Below are 16,802 nucleotides of genomic sequence, written 5' to 3' on the forward strand. Positions count from 1 at the left end.
TTATTGTACAACGGAATTAGTGATGTTCCGTTGTGTGAATGTCGACAAAGTGAAAACTTTTTTCTCGGAACTACCTTGCACAACACAATTGTGTATTCTCCGTTGTCTGAGTCTTCTAAAATTTAGAGGCAGATTTCCCTCCACTCTCGAGTCTTGGTTGCCTCTTGAAACACTGAAATTAGATGACCAGATACAACGGTATAAGATTTTTCCCTTGTATGATTGAAAAACTAAGCACCAAATTTTGAGGAAGCTTGCTTAATTTAATGTCTTCCACAAGGTATACCTAGTGCAAGCTATAAAGATTGTACAACAGTTTTAAGATTTTCTGTTGTGTGAACTTGGAACATAGGCACCAATATTTTGAGCCAAAATGCTATGGCGCCATGTTTCCCTCCATGATTTCACATTATGATTTTATATGGTGCATTCATACAACAGTTCGTGATAATTGTGTTGTGTGAGTGACTTGAGAATTTTTTGCTAGGTTTAATGCATACATTGTGTCCAAAAGAGAAAAAAAAAGATACTCTCTCGATACTCTCGATACATTGTGCCTTCCTGTCGATACCAAGGTTCTAAAAAACGCTAGGCGCTAGTCGGGCGGTGGGCTGGGGAGGAGCGCCCAGGCGGCTAGGCGGGTGCCTAGGCGGCGCCTAGGCGGTTTTGTATTTTTTAATTTTTAATTTAATTTTTTTAAAATATACTTATAAAGACTCAAAGTGTAATAAAATTGCACCTAGAATATTCAAATTTTAAATTTTTAAGAGAGTCCTAAATAAGCATACATAAAGAGTAGAAAGACTAAAGTGAAGATGCCATCAAGGAAGCCCTATTAATAAACAAACAATGATTTAAGTCATTTAACAATACTACAAATCTTGAAATCTACAATAGTGGCACTGTGGCAACTCATGCCATTATGATTTGATTTCTTTCCTCACACTGCTATGACCTCAGGAAATGTACAACTCAAAAGAAGAAGAAAAATTAAAAATAACGTGTCCTGACTCCACCCTTATCTAATAGTACAGTCGTTCACCTAAAAAAAAGGGTGAAGGGTAAGGGCATTGCGATGAGGTGAAACAATAAGACATGGTTACAGAAACTCAATTTGCTCCTGCAAAGATGTTCCAGAAAATCTAGAATAGACTCCGGCAGGCCTCAATATCAGATGCTTGTGAATCCAGCACAGCTTGCCCGGAAGGGCTAGAACTAATAACCTGCAGTCCTGCATTGAATATGGCTTTCTAATAGTAGTCGTCATCCACCTCCTTCAAAACGTCTTCCACCACCTTAAAATCCAAAGCTCCAACTAAAATTAATTTTCCCATAACTTCACCAAAATAACTCGGTGCTTTAGGATAACCAACAAGAACAAGATTACAAGAAGTGAAGAAGATTATCAATTTCGGAATTGTAACTTTGTAGCAACAACTCAACAAGATGATTATCACTTTCCAGCAACAACTTAACTCAACAATTCGATTATCAATTCCAACAACAAAAACAATAACTCAATAAGATTATCAATTTTCATTTTCCAGCAACAAGCCATCAACTCAAGTACTCAACAAGAACAAAGATTATCAATCTCCAGATTATGATTATCAATTCAAGCAAAGATTATCAATTTCTCAGAACTTACCGTGGAGAAGCTGAGGGGAGGAGCTGTGGAGCGGAGGGGCGAAGAAGCTTCCGATCTGCTTCAGAGTTCAGCCGCGCGCGCAGAGAGAAAGACCCAGAGCGACGAAGAAGCTTCCGACCCGATCTGCTTCAGAGTTTCGATCTGGTTCCGATCTCGTTCCAGAGTTCAGCCGCGCGCAGAGCCGCAGAGAGAAAGACCCAGAGCGACGAAGAAGCTTCCGATCCGATCTGCTTCAGAGTTCCGATTTGGTTCAGCCGCGCGCAGAGCCGCAGAGAGAAATAGAGAGCGACAACAACGACGGAAAAGATTGAAACGCCCGCCCAGCCGCCTAGGCCGCTTGGGCGCCCGCCTAGGTCGCCTAGGCGCCCGCCTAAAATCCCAGCGCCCAGAAACTCCGATTATACATTACTCGCGGCGGAGAGGTGCCGCCCAGCGCCTAGGCGGGCTGGGCGGCTGCGTTTTAGAACACTGGTCGATACACTCAACACTCAACTCTCCCGACCCTCAGCAATCTGTCGCCACCCTAAACGAAATCTCAGTCCTAAATCGATCTCTTGCAAAACCTTTTTCAGTCCTAAATCTCTTACAAACCCTCCCTCAGTCCCGTCTCACACTCTGTCGCGGCCGATTTAGGTCTATCACAAACCCTGTCTCAGTACTTAACACAAGGTTTGTGATTGGGGGTTTTGGGTTCTGGGTTGTCATTGGGTTTTGATTTCGTTGTTCATTCTAAGGTTTCTTTGCGGAGGGGAACACATAAATCTGGATTCAAATTGGATTTGAATTTTGATTTTGTTGTTGTAGGATTTCATTTGAACCAAGGTCGATTTCCTTCAGTATTATGAGGACATTGTCACCAAAAGGGAGTGGGTTTTCTGCGAACGATTCAGGTAATTATATTTGCTAATTGAGTACTTAGATTCAGGTCACTCTTTGTATTCGATTCTGGGTTTTCTGGGTTCCTCCTAATTCTTCTTTCTATCAATTTCTGTATTTAAATATCTCTCTGGCTCTTCTGGGTTATCTCGATCCTTGTTACTTTGTTTGAAATCTGGTAAAGTTATATACTTTCATGAATGCTTGATTTGTTCATCTTATGCTTTTGCTGGTTTCCTCATTTTGAATTCGAACGGAACTTGCAGTATTGCATTTAGATGAATATTGAATTCTTAGTTTCTTGGCATTTTGTATTGCTAAGATTTTAGGGCTTGATTGTTTATCATTGCATTGTGTAAAGTTGGGTTCTTAGTTCTGCTTTGAATATCATCACTGTAGGTAGTTTTAGCGGATGAATGATTAGTGCATTAGTTAATTGGGTTTTACACAGGTAAGTGCTACTACTAGTAATTAATTTTTGATTACCCAATCCATTTGCTGTTCATGTTTGCAGACTTCGGATTTTGTGTTTTACCATTTTCGTAGAGATTGATGGAGTTTGGAATCGATTTGGTTGTTTCAAATTGGTTTGGTATCTTGAAAAGTTGTGTATTTCTAAGAAATGGTTATTTTCTTGTTGCAGAGTAAGAGAACGAAGAAGGTTGGAATAGCCGGGAAATATGGTATCATCTAATTAAGGAGTGGGGACGAACAGAAGGCATTTTTTAAAAAAACTGGGCAGGACCGACCACTCATTGAAGGAGCAGATTTGGAGTTCTGAAAGCTGGGGTGATCTTTTATTTTTTAATGAGGCAAATTAGGTACCATCTTGCTAAACCACAGTTGTTGTTCACTTTTATATGTAATCAATGTTGTTGTTGTAACATCTTTTTCTACATTACCACCTACTGATCATGATGGCAAGAAAAGAGAAATATGGTTTTACTTTTTAGGTTTCAATTTGTTGTTATGACTTATGGTTTTGACTGAGTTGAACTTGCAAGTACTAAGACATTATTAACATGATACATTAGTTTAGGATGGCTGATGTTGTCGTTAGTGCTTATTGAATTTCCATTGTTACAACCTCAAATTTTGAGATGTACGAACCCTCTGTTCACATTCTTTTGATATGATATATTGATTGTCACATTTATACTAGTTGCTCTGGTTTTCCAACATTTTCCCTTTATACTTCACTCAGTCTAAACAAAATGCAACCATAGCCTTACCAGCTGATTATTAGTCATCCCTATATTTCTATTCTGTGTTATTGTTTAAGAGATTTTTGTATGCATGCATCTTGGTGCTTGACCTTGTGGAGAAGAGTGATAAATTTTCTAGGAGATTTGATGAATGCTTATATATTATTCATGATAAAGGTTGAACAGGAGAGTGGAAATCAAATCCTTACTCAAAATGAACCGAAGCGACTATTTCACATTGTGAATAGAACTGCTAGTCTAGGTATTATCAAATATAAGAGGAAACTGCTTGTTTTGCATAAGTACTAGTGGGACTTGGGGAAGTCCTTTAGATCTGCTGTTCTTGTGAGTGGCCAAGTAGGTGCATTATAAGAAATGTGTTTCTTGCTGGCTAGCAACTCCTTGAAGAATCCTGAATTAATTGCAGAATGATAGGACCAGTTGGAAATCATCATTCTTTGACGATTCATTACTTGTTTTGGACATTGTTATATTACTGCAGAAAGGGCATATTTGGTCTTTTTAAAAGCATTATTATTGAATAAGTAATCTACTACGCTACTTTTGTATATACTTTGCACATTAAGTAATATTTATGACCTCTTTTTATGTTTTTAGGAAGATCTGAAATTTTCTTATTTCATGTTATTATTAGGTATGCCCACCTGATGGCTTTGGATTAATGGTTGACTGACTACGCATAAAGAAGACTATATTGTTAAAGGTACATCTCTAATTTAATTATCTTTGCATTGAATTTTGTTCTTATCACTGCAATGCTTTTGTTATTGAATTGCTGCATTTACAGTTTGGGGATTACTCTATGATGACAACATAATACTTGCTAATCATGTTATTTTTGGTTGCTTGTTGCTGATATATTTATGGTACTTGCATATCACGTTATTTTTACTTGCTTGCTTCTGACAACATGTTGCGACGAAAAATATTCTGTATTTGCCTTTGTTAATTTTAGAAGCATTGTAAAGCATGAAAAACAGCTAGCAATTATTGCTTTTCCAGTAGCCATATTTCAAACATTTCCCACTTTGCAATGAGAAAAACTTATTTAAAATTTGTCTTCTTGTTTGGGTGCATTTGCATATTACTATATGCTGAAGGTATATTGGATAAAACAAAATCTTGGATTGGTAGCTGTTGCAGCCCATTGCACACCGAGATTCCCTGTTCCAGTACCTATCAGATTAAAAGAAACTAACAAATTTAAGTGTGTGTTCCTGTTGATAAATCTGCAATTAAGTTTGTCTTCTTGTTTGATTTTCTGTTTGTGCGTAGTATAAATGGATAGAACATGGATGGTTGCGGATAGGAGATCTCGTCAGTATAAATTAGGGGTGACACAGTTCTATAAATTTGCCTTGGATAATGCTAGAGACCCTAACCATATTCCCTGCATGTCCTTGTACAAATTGTGGAAATGTTGATTACTTTTCTGCATCTGTAATAAGGGACCATCTATTTGTGAATGGAATTGATCCGAGTTATGATATATGGAATGAGCATGGGGAGGCCATATCGGATTCAAAAATAGAGGAATCTGCTGATGTTGCAGTAGCAGATTCAGATTCACACATTTCACACTCTGTGAATGGAAATGAAATACCTGAATATGAAGTAGGGTTAGGTAGTGACGTAGAGATGGAAAGTGATGAGTGTAATGAGTTTAGGCAGTTTGTTGATGACGCCAATAAACCATTATATCCTGGTTGTGATAGGCACACACGGTTGAATGTTCTAGTAAGACTTTACAACTTGAAAGCGAAGCATGGTATGAGTGATGTTGCTTTCTCTGAGTGGAATTGATTGCATTTGCGGAGTTTCTTCCAGTAGGCAATGAGATACCTGCCTCTGTTTATGAGGCAAAGAAGACGTTGAGTTCTCTAGGAATGGATTACACAAAAATTCATGCCTGCCCAAATGATTGTGTTCTGTATAGAAAAGAGTATGCTGATGCAATTGAGTGCCCTACATGTGGTACTTCAAGGTGGAAATTAGGTAAAAACTCCAAAGAGAGGGAAGGTATACCTGCAAAGGTATTGTGGTACTTTCCCCCTATTCCTAGGTTTAAGAAAATGTTATAAGCAAAAGACGTCAGGCATGTGAGATGAATCTCAATGTTCTTATTAGTCAATGCAATTTAATCTGACCAGTGCCTTGACAAAAACACTACCATATAGTGTACCGTAGACACACGCTCAATTTTCAATTTCCTCACATACGTGGATGTTGGGACAGTATTTATATTGACTCATGATTTCTCTCTTGCCATGATCCACTTCTTGTGGCATTTCATGCTATAACCATGTCAGTTGGTTTTCTAACTATAGACTGAGACCATGAGAGGGCGAGGTTATACATCATAGGTAATAATATTATGTGCTCTTCTGGAGCCATCAATCAGATATTTAAAATCTAAGATGATTATTATATTATCTTCATGAGCATAAGTCTTAATAATGTTTTCTGGACACCATGGATAAAATTGCATTGCCTGAAAGTCACTCAAAACATAAGTTTGAAGATGACACAAATCAAATTTGTCATAATTGAACGGTGGATCTCATAGGATATATATACACGAAGCTTCTAGTCCGTGTTATACAGTTAAAACATGACGATCAATTATTGTATTGTTGTTTGATGTAGATTAACATCAAATGCATTTTGAACTTCTGGCCAAAATGATATACTCGAAATGTCGAGGTAAAACTTCATGACCATAACTTATGAGTGAAGGACTTTAGATGGTCATCTAGTTAGTTTGATCATTGAGGAACTTCAAGTCCTCATGTAATTAAGGATCAAGGAACTACAAGTTCTGATCTCTTTTAATTACAAAATCCATGATCACAAATAAGGGGTATACTCATACTCATTCGTCATAAACCAACGGTTAAATATCTGCTTACTTTTAAATTGGTGTCAAAATAATCCCCTCAAAGCTTCAGGTTTGAGGTTGACCCAGATTAAAACTTTATGATAAATTGTCTATATATTCACTCGAGTCTGCACAATTAGAACTCAAATTCTAAGGTGGAGTGAACTTCTTGTACAGCTGTACAAAAAACTTATCAAACGACATACGAGAATTCATCGAAACTTCTGGTTCGAAGTGGATATAGAGTTAAATAAACTGTGAATGTATATCTGTAATCGAAGCTTCATGTTCGAATATTTTTTTCTATGAACTGCAAGTTCTAAGATTCCGTAATTTGAACTTCGGGTTCAAATAAATTTGGTGCTCGAAACTTCAGGCTCGAGGTGACTAAAGTGAATCTCCAAGCTCACTTTTAACTAATTTATATTTTATACTCAAAGCTTCGGGTTTGAGTTTTACTTAGAACTTCATGTTCTACTATGAAATTTTGAACTTCTGGTTCAAAAATATTACATTCGAAATTTATATGTTCGATGTATAGGACTGCTAGTCCATATGAGTAACAAAAAAATTAATTTAAAAGATAAGTACTGTAATGAAAGTACATAACAAAATAGAAAAATTGCAGGGAAGAAAAATAAATAGATAAACTATGCAATAAAATTAACTATGGAAACTTCTGGTTCCATTAATGAAGAAATTACACAGAACTTCTGGTCTGCTTAACTTCACAAAATGATCATCTTTTTTCTCTCCTCTAATCACACAGAACATAATTTTATCTTGTGGAGAACATGGCTTCTAGTTTTAGCCAAGTGTTCAAAATTGAACTTCAAATTCACATTGTCATACGGAGGAGGGAACCCCAATACCAAAAAAAAACAAAAAAATTAAAGGAACTTCAGGCCCTCTGATAATTGGGGATTAAGAAACATTTGAGTTCATATACTTGATTATATAGCTCTGAGGATCTTCTAGCCCTCATAATTGCATAAGTTCTGAAGAGCTTCATGTCACAATTTTCCAATTTACATTTCATGACCCTTGAGGAACTTCAGGCCCCATAAGATTAGAGTTCAAGTAACATGTGATTTCGATCATTCTATAGTTCTAAGGAACTTCTGAACCTCATTAAGCTTTGAGAAAATTTCATGTTGTAATTTGATTATGTAACTCTCGAGAAACTTCAGGCCCTCTGTAATCGAATCAAGAGACTTCAGGTCTCGATCTATTTTGATTACAAAATTACAACTAGAAATAGGTGTGAGTACACCATTTCAATTTTTAAATCAAATGAAAGAATAAAGTGAATCAAATGGTCAACATAGATAAATACATACCTGAAGTTCTTCCAATTAAAAAACTGATATATGCCTAGATCATATATATGCATAGAATTGTGTAACTGGATAAGTTTTTCCCTTAAAATTATACAAACTTGAGTATGCCAAATTGTTATAGCCTACAAGACAATAATTAATCATAGTAATTACTTCCTGAGGACTAAGAGGACTAACAGTGATATAAAGCCAGTAATTTATATATTGAATAATACAAATCTTATTAATTTGCTGTAAAACAAATTGAAAAACATGACCCAGTGGCCTTTCGTTATGAAAAATTTGGCATATAAAGAAAGGAAACACATAGGCATGCCAAAATATATGAATGATTATCAAGGTTTAGCAAAATTGTGCAGCATATGAATTCAAAATATAAGAATAAGAAGCAACTGAATAGTCAAAGTAACTTAATAAATGGAGACGACCCATTCCGTCACAAGTCAGAAACCAAGACCACCATGAATCTTTAACAAACTGATGAAGCCCAATTAATATTGATCTCTCAACCATACTGATCAGTTTACTATTTATTAGGGATAGACATCTTGTCTACTATAACGAACCCAGTACACTATAGCTAACAAAAGAAGAAGATGGACCCTCACAATTTTGAAAAATGCGCACCGATATGAAAAACAGATTCAATCAAGAAACGATGCAAGTGGTATGTGCAATAGAAAATACGCGATCATGTCAAGAACAAAATTGGGAGATTAACTTCCACATCGCACAGTGAGTAAAGATATTAAACTCATAGATCAAAGTTAAGGTCAAAAGCAACGAGGCTGCATCAAAAACTTTAAGATCATCATGGAGTCTAAAAAATAGAGCAAGCGTGCTGATAACGTGTTATAAAGTGGAGAGAAAATTGAGAGAGAATAGTTGGGAGGAAGTAAAAATGTTCTCATTCAGTCTCATTAGCCTCCTTTATATAGAGGTAGGGTTTACATCAAAGTACATAACTAATGAGTATTTTCATGAACATCCACATAGATAATAATATTTACAACAAATTATACATCAATACTCTACAAGGAAGGTTGTCTACGTGGATTGGGTGTAGATTGATAGAAAAATATGCATGAGTTTTTCCCAATACCTCTTTAGAAAATTGGATTTATATCTAATTTTCTCTACTTTCTAATTTCATCAACCGTGTCTAATTTCACTCGTTCTTTCTAAATTGGACATTAACTGACGATGGGGCCAGCTTTATGGGGTAAAATGATCATTTCAAGATAAAAAAAAACTCACGACAAAAAAGATCATCTTTTTCTTCCTTCAAACTAGAGGTTTTCTCTAACCTGGTCTAACTTCGATTCCCATTTCACCTCCCTCCAAAACTCCCTCACCCAAAAACTCCAACTCTTCCAAACCCTAGAGTCCCAATCCCCAACCCTTCTTCCTCTACCTCAATCCCACAAATCCAAAAACCCCAAGACGCATCTTCATCTCAGAAACCACAAGACCCTTCAAACTCAGCACCTTCTTCATCGAACCCCGATAGCAAAGGACTCATCTTTGGGGCCCAAAACACCACCCTAGATAGCAAAGGATCTGAATTTGTGTACCCAGATAGCAAAGGATTCGAATTTGTCGACCCAGGTAGCAAGAGATCCTTATTCAAGTTTGTCTTCTCGGATGATCTAAATCCCTCTGATGACGACTGAAACTCACTCAGCTTAAACGACGACGTCCCTAGAGCTTCAAAGGTCTTGTGATGACCCTGGCGACCAAGTATAATAGCAATTGCACTTCAACACTCAGTATACCCACTCGTGAGTTGTCAGCATAAAAAAATGTATAAAAAAACAAATTCACAAAAATAAGTTCAAGCTTGTATGGCGGGCTACATGTATACTCATCTCCAAAAGATGGGGTAACGTGGTGGTTGTGTACAAGATGGACTATAATAGGTTCGATTGAGAGATAAAGTATTATTGTGCTCGTTAAGCTGTACAAGATGGACTATATTTGTTTGTCCTTCGCAAAATAATGTTCTGATTTATGTGAATCTATGACTACTGTAGGTTTTTAATTCATTGACGGTAGTTTTTTCAGTCGTTGGTAGTAGTTCTTCAATGAATAACAATAGTTGTTTGAAAGCAGTGCGGTGACATTTTTATAAATATTGATATTTCTTATTTTTTGTGGCTTTATGAGGGATGAAAACATATGTGGCTTAACTGATAATATAAGTTTGGGAACGGATCCTATGCACCGACAGTGCAAGTGTACTGACAAATATTTTAATACTAAAAAACAATCTCAGTCATTCATATGTAGGATCAGTTATCTATGTAATCCAAGCCGTCGGTATATGCAAACTATCATTAACGGACGTTAACTTTGCTGGAACTGAATAAAAAAAATAATAAACAAGCCAAGAAGGTAAAATTAACAACCAGGGTAAGTTATGAAATTGAACCAACAGAGGGAAGGAGTAGAACAGTCGCGATCGGGTCGACGGCGATGGGTCGACGGCGATATGGTGACCCGGAAGTATTGACGGCGTGAGCCGCCGCGTGGGAGAGCCCAGTAACCCGTATCTGCTTCCAAAAGATGGCAGTACCTTGATTCATAGTTAAGTCATGCCTCAGGAGTCAGGACCATCTAAATTATACTTTGATCTGGTGAGTGGTCTTGGGAAATGGCTGTTGATCTGTACAAAGTCAATGAAGGAGGTGGAGGTCGAAGAAGAGTAAGGAAATCTGGGATTCTGGAATTCTGGAATTCTGGGTATTGTTCATAATTATGTTTTTTTTACGTAGTGTATTTATTTGCTAACGAAGGCAGCCTTAACAACCTCGATGGTCGGCATAGTGGTTATCCTGCAAGGTAAGGAAATCTGGGTATTGTTCATAATTATTGTTCATAATTATGTTTTTTTTACATAGTGTATTTATTTGCTAACGAAGGCAGCCTTAACAACCTCGATGGTCGGCATAGTGGTTATGCTGCAAGGTTATAATATGGGCCACGTCGGTTCGAGCCATGACTGAGGTTGCGATTTTGGTTTTTATGTAGTGCCCTTTTCTTTTCTTTTCTTTCTTGTTTTTTTGGTCAAAATGTTTTTTTTTTTCCTAACTACAATCTTCAATCAAACTTTTTTCTATTTTATCAAATCTTCAATAAAACTTAAAAATAAATAAATAACAAACTACATTAGTTAAAGAAAGTTGAAGGAAAAATATTTTCATTGACATTTTATTTAACTTTCAATTAATTAATGACGGTTTATGAAATAAAGTCAAAAGCAAGTGATATTCATATAATGAGCATAAAATATCTATATCATCGCATTCAACGTTCGTTTCCCTAGTTTATTATGTGTCGATGGGAACTCCCTTTGAAAATCCAATTAAAAAATATATATAGTTATAACTTATAAATATGACTTCGGTTGACCAAGCGGATCGAAACTGAAATGAAGACAAAATTCTTACTACATGCAGAAAATATTCCAATCATCTCATCCAACGGTCGGTTCCTCCAATTTCATTTACCTCAATAGGGTTGCCCTTTGAGGAATCTAATTTACAAACATAGGGTATAAAAGTAATTATGGTTGACTAAGTGGATCGAAGTCAGAAAAATAACAAAATTGGATTAATTTTATAAAACAATCATAAAATATTATAATATTCTCATCCAACGGCCGGTTTAGCCAAATTCATTTTCCACTGCGTTCTAGCTTTTGAAAGGTCAACATCAATTAATATGCAATGTACAAGTTATACAACACTAGTATACACATTGGTATTTCTTGCAATCCAGGAAATTAAAATTGAAAAATTTTGTTTTTGATCCTTCCCATGTATCCACCACGCCATTATATACACCATACAAAAAAAATTGGCATGGTTTGTAATTGATATGACATCGGTCAACCAAGTGGTTATAAAAGGTTGCTTCGGTTGACTAGGTGGATCGAAGTCGAAACTATGACGAAATTGATTGAATTTCTTGTAAAAAGTATACAATATTCCAATCCTTTCATCTAACGGTCGATTTCCCAAGTTTCATAATCCTTGAAGGTGTTACCCTCTAAAGAATCTAATAAAGAAATATAGGGTTATAAGGAAAACATAGATTGACCAAACATATCGAAGTCGAAACGTTGAATTTGGCTAAATTTTTTACAATGACTGTAAAGTATTCCAATGGTCTTATCTAACGGTCAATTTCTTCAATTTCACATGTGTTGATGGGGTTGACCTTAGAGGATTCTAATTAATAAATATAGCGCTATGAAAGTAATTGAGTTGACTAAGTGGATCGATGTCGAAAGAAGGAAGAAATTGGTTGACTAATTGAATTTTTCACAATATGCATAAAACATTTCAATCCTCTCATCCAACGGTCAATTTTCGCAAATTCAGATTTCTCGATGGAGTTGCCTTTTGAGGAATCTTTAATAATAAATATAGGGTTATGAAAGAAATTTGGGTTGAATAAATGCATCAAAGTCAAAAGAATGACGAAATTGGCTAAATATTTACAACATGCATAATCCAACGGTCGATTTCTCAAGTTTCATATGTCTCGTAGGATTGCCCCTTGAGGAATCTAATATATAAATACACGGTTACAAAGGTAACCACGGTTGATCAAGTGGATCTAAGTTGAAAAAAAGACAAATTTGGCTGAATTTTTTAAAACATGCATAAAATATTTATTTCTCTTATCTAACTGTCAGTTTCAATAATACAATTTCATATGTCGACAACACCATCGACTTTGAGAAAAAAAAAAAAAAAAAAATATATATATATATATATATATATATATATATATATATATATATATATATATATATAAGGTTATGAAAATAACTATGGTTGATTAAGTAGATCGAAATCGAAACAAAGATGAAATTGGCTGAATTTTTCACAACAGCCATAACACATTGCAAATTAGGAATGTTAGGTTAATAGTTTTTACCCTAGCCTTGTGCCTTGTAATTATTGTGTGACAACATGTACCATGTGAAGTAGCTTGCTCCTATACTTTGTGTGACTAAGCTCTGTTTATCCATGTAAAAATATTAAATTTGATCGCTCATCGTCATTTAATTTCTCTTAAAAAACTATAAATAAAATGCAAGAGGTAAAGATGCCCAACCTTAAGTACTATTACAATTCAGAAGACTTTGAGATAGAACGGGGACTCATCAATAGTTCAAACCTAAAACTTACGATTAATTGACAATTACCGATTTAATAATCATTTATGTGATTATCATTATCTATAAAAAAAATCAATAAAAATCACTTATATTTATTTTTCTAAAAAAAAAAAAATCTCTCTCACACATACAATAAAGCTCTAAGAAAGGACTGGAGCTCAATTCAACATGCCGCGTTCGTCGGCTCAGAATATTTCAAGTTTCCCGCTTGTGCAATTTCATTTACCTCCAATTCCATTTACCCACAAATTTATTTCATCTCTTCCCATCACCATGGTCCTCCCACCTTCAACCTCCAATTCTTTGAATCAGAATTAACTTCATCAATTGGGGCTAGGATTGCTGGTTTGGCCTACCTTCCAATGTTTAAATTAGTAAATAAAGCTCCAATATTCACTCGGCCTCCTAGACGAAACGGTGGCATTTTCATTCTGAGCCATGACTTCCACGGGCACCCAAATGCATCAATGTAAGCAGTGTTCTTGTCTTGCATACATGGGTCAAGAAGGCCTCCAATTCTACAGAGCTTTGTTGAATCCTGAGCTTTGATCTAGGCAACACCAGCATTGATTAAAGGGGCAAAAATCTGTCAACAATGGCAAATTGAAGAAAAAAAAAATTAAAACAAGGAAATAGTTTCTGCTCAAACCAACATGATTCCAAATTTCTTAGAACTTGAGTCAGTTACAAAGATTTACCTTGAACACTATGATTCTGCCCCAAATACCCAACAAAATCCTGTAGAAATTATATTATATCAGAGCTAGGCCACTTGGATTATAGAAAATTGATACTCACTTGGGAAACCAGAAGTCCAGAAGAACAAGTATCCAAATGGGTATTACTCAAAACCCATTATTTGAGACTCTTATCATTACCAAATCAAGCCAGGAATCTCAAAACAACAAAACAACTAATCTGGTAAGAGTAGCGCTTACCAGATTGTAGTCGCTCCGGACAGGCGACGGAGGAATCTCAGCGTCGCAACTCGAACCAGAGATGGTTAGATCTTGGGTTTATTCGATTTCCACGACCTCTGGCCTCTGCTGTCCATATCCAACCAACCTCTTCAGCACAATCGGGCTGTGGGGATGTCCCCGACCCCAGTCATGTGTTGTGAATCTGGGTAGTCATCTGTCTCTGAAATTTAAGTGGGAGGTAAAATTCATTTTTACTCCACGTCAGATTTTTTGTCTCCATTTCTTTGTTTTTTGACCAACTAACGTCCGTCTTAGACTAACGGTGCACGTGACCACGTGCTGTCAGTGCATAAGCACTGTAGGTGCACTGAATACGCTCCCATTAATTAATATTGTAGACATTAAAATTAGTAAATAAATCACAAATAAAAGCGGTTTCAATGATAATTTATACTTTCAAAAAAAACATATGAGTTTCATACAAGATACCCATCTCAAATGACTCATCAAATACTACTTAAATTAACTCAATTAAATCCAATCAAGCTACTAAATCAACATACTCCAAATCAAATAAGATCAGGGTTTAATTACATTAATCAATGAATTCAAATTAGGGATTCTAAAGTAAGATTCCTATAAATAATGGCCATTTGTACGAAAGAATGGCATACATGCAAGAAAATTCCAAATAAAGTTTTCTGTAAACAGTATTCTCACGCCTAGATCCGAAGATCGATCGGTAGATGTGAGACACCTAAGTTTGAATCTGAGGTGTGAGGATTGAGAAGTAAAATTAAAAATAAAACCAGTGAAAATATGCTTCCGCTCAAATGACTCATGATCAAAACAGACAGACTATCGGAGAAGACACTTGTCAAATGAACTACTTTAGTTAGCTCAATCGAATATAATCAAGCCCATGGATCAACATACCCCAAATCAAATGAGATTGGGGTTTGCATGAATCAATGAATTCAAATCGGGTATTCTAAACTAAGCTTCCTATAAATAATGGTTATTGGTACGGAAGAATGAAGTACATGGAAGAAAATTCCAGAAAAAATTGTCTGTAAACAAAATTGTCTTGCATGGATTCAAAGATCAGTAGACTTGAGATACCTACATCTAAATCCGAGGTGTGAGGGTTGAAAAGTAAAAATAAAAATTAAAAGAGCAAAAATATGCTTCTCCTGCAAACTCTGATTTACCAGATAAGAAAAACTTTTACCAATACTCAAGTGCAAAACACCTTGATCTAGGATCGTTATTCTATAATCGTTTGATCATTTCCATTTTCTGTTTCAAAACCTAAAAAATCAATTAAGGGTAAGCAAATTCACGCGCTAAGTGAGTAGAATATGTATTGTGTCGATGAAGCCATGCAGATTTACACGTGCATAGAATAATATATAATCTTTCAAATACCATCACATCAAATCATCAATTCTTATTGATTATTCGTCAATTTAGACAATTCTCACCCCATGACAATTCTCACCCTATACCTCAGTCTACCGCAATTCATTGAAAATGTATCAAAGAGCTTCAACGTCATCTACACTTAGTGGGGTCCGTTGCGTCAGTATTGAAGTAAGGTCTGGAAGTCGGTGGTGCCACCTAGAGTCAAGGTGTTTGTTTGGCGTCTTCTTCTGGATGCACTGCCCACAAGGTCAGCCCTTCTAATACGCAAGGTTAGTTTGCCTAGTTATGATTGTGTATTTTGTGGTAATGGGATGGAAACAGGCAAACATCTATTTAAAGATTGTGGGGCCGTCCAATGTTTTTGGAACTTTTGTCTCCTGAAGCTCAAGCCAATGGTTCATGCAGCACATGATTTAAGAATCTGGGTGTTTAATATGTTTGATAGACTGAGTGGTGATCAAGTTGACTATTTTTGCATGACACTGTGGTTGATATGGAATGAACGTAATAATGTAATTTGGAAAGGTGGGCACTTTCAGCCTATGCATCTGATAGAGTGGTATATATGAAATTTATGACATATTACATAACTCACTCACCTCGATTCCATAAATAATTACCGAGCATAACAACGATATACGCTTCTAATAATAATCACAAAAATGACTACAACTTCACATGCGAATATATTTATCTAGATGGATAGATCTTGTCGATATGAATATGTAGGCGAAAATGGATCGTAAATCAAACTTTTACCATTCTAAAGATATGTTAAAAACAAATTCTAGAGAGAGAAAATGAGGTGAGATAAATTCACCTCCGACAACATTAAAAAAAAATAGTTGATCCTGGATGCCCATAAATAGGGGTCGGGTTGCCGACATAATGGGTCGGTTTCACATGGATAGCCCAATGGAGATAAGCCATGTGTCCTCATCATCTCAAATTTTGGACAAGTGGATGCCATATTTCAAATTATCATCAATGGTTTTGCTGGACACATGTCTACGTGTCTCCTGGAATAGCTGCACCAACACATACGTGTCTCCTTTGAGCCGATCGATGCTTGCCATGCTAACATATCTAATTTATTTCTAATGAAACTTACAGAAATTCACTAAGAGCAAATTCCATCGTTGGGTCACTAGATCAAATCACTGGGCCAAAACATTATTCACTGCTACTGGACGTCCGTTATTCCCGTTGTGTCTGAGTCACTAGGTCAGTTACTTTTTATTGAATACTCTATTAATTTATTTATTATGAATGAGAAATATATGATTCAAATAAACAGT

The 16,802-nt window shown here is 35.9% G+C and overlaps 1 long non-coding RNA gene across 1 annotated transcript; it reads right to left on the reverse strand.

The window, feature by feature from the left end:
- Positions 1–13,112: 13,112 nt before the first annotated feature.
- Positions 13,113–14,285, reverse strand: LOC133712316 (uncharacterized). Its single transcript, XR_009847293.1, has 3 exons — positions 14,098–14,285; positions 13,858–13,897; positions 13,113–13,745 (listed from the first exon to the last, which is right to left on the reverse strand). It is a non-coding gene; the product is annotated as an uncharacterized LOC133712316 (long non-coding RNA).
- Between the last annotated feature and the right edge of the window lie 2,517 nt (positions 14,286–16,802).

This window comes from Rosa rugosa, chromosome 5 (genome assembly GCF_958449725.1).
Source record: "Rosa rugosa chromosome 5, drRosRugo1.1, whole genome shotgun sequence".
Lineage (NCBI taxonomy): Eukaryota > Viridiplantae > Streptophyta > Magnoliopsida > Rosales > Rosaceae > Rosa > Rosa rugosa.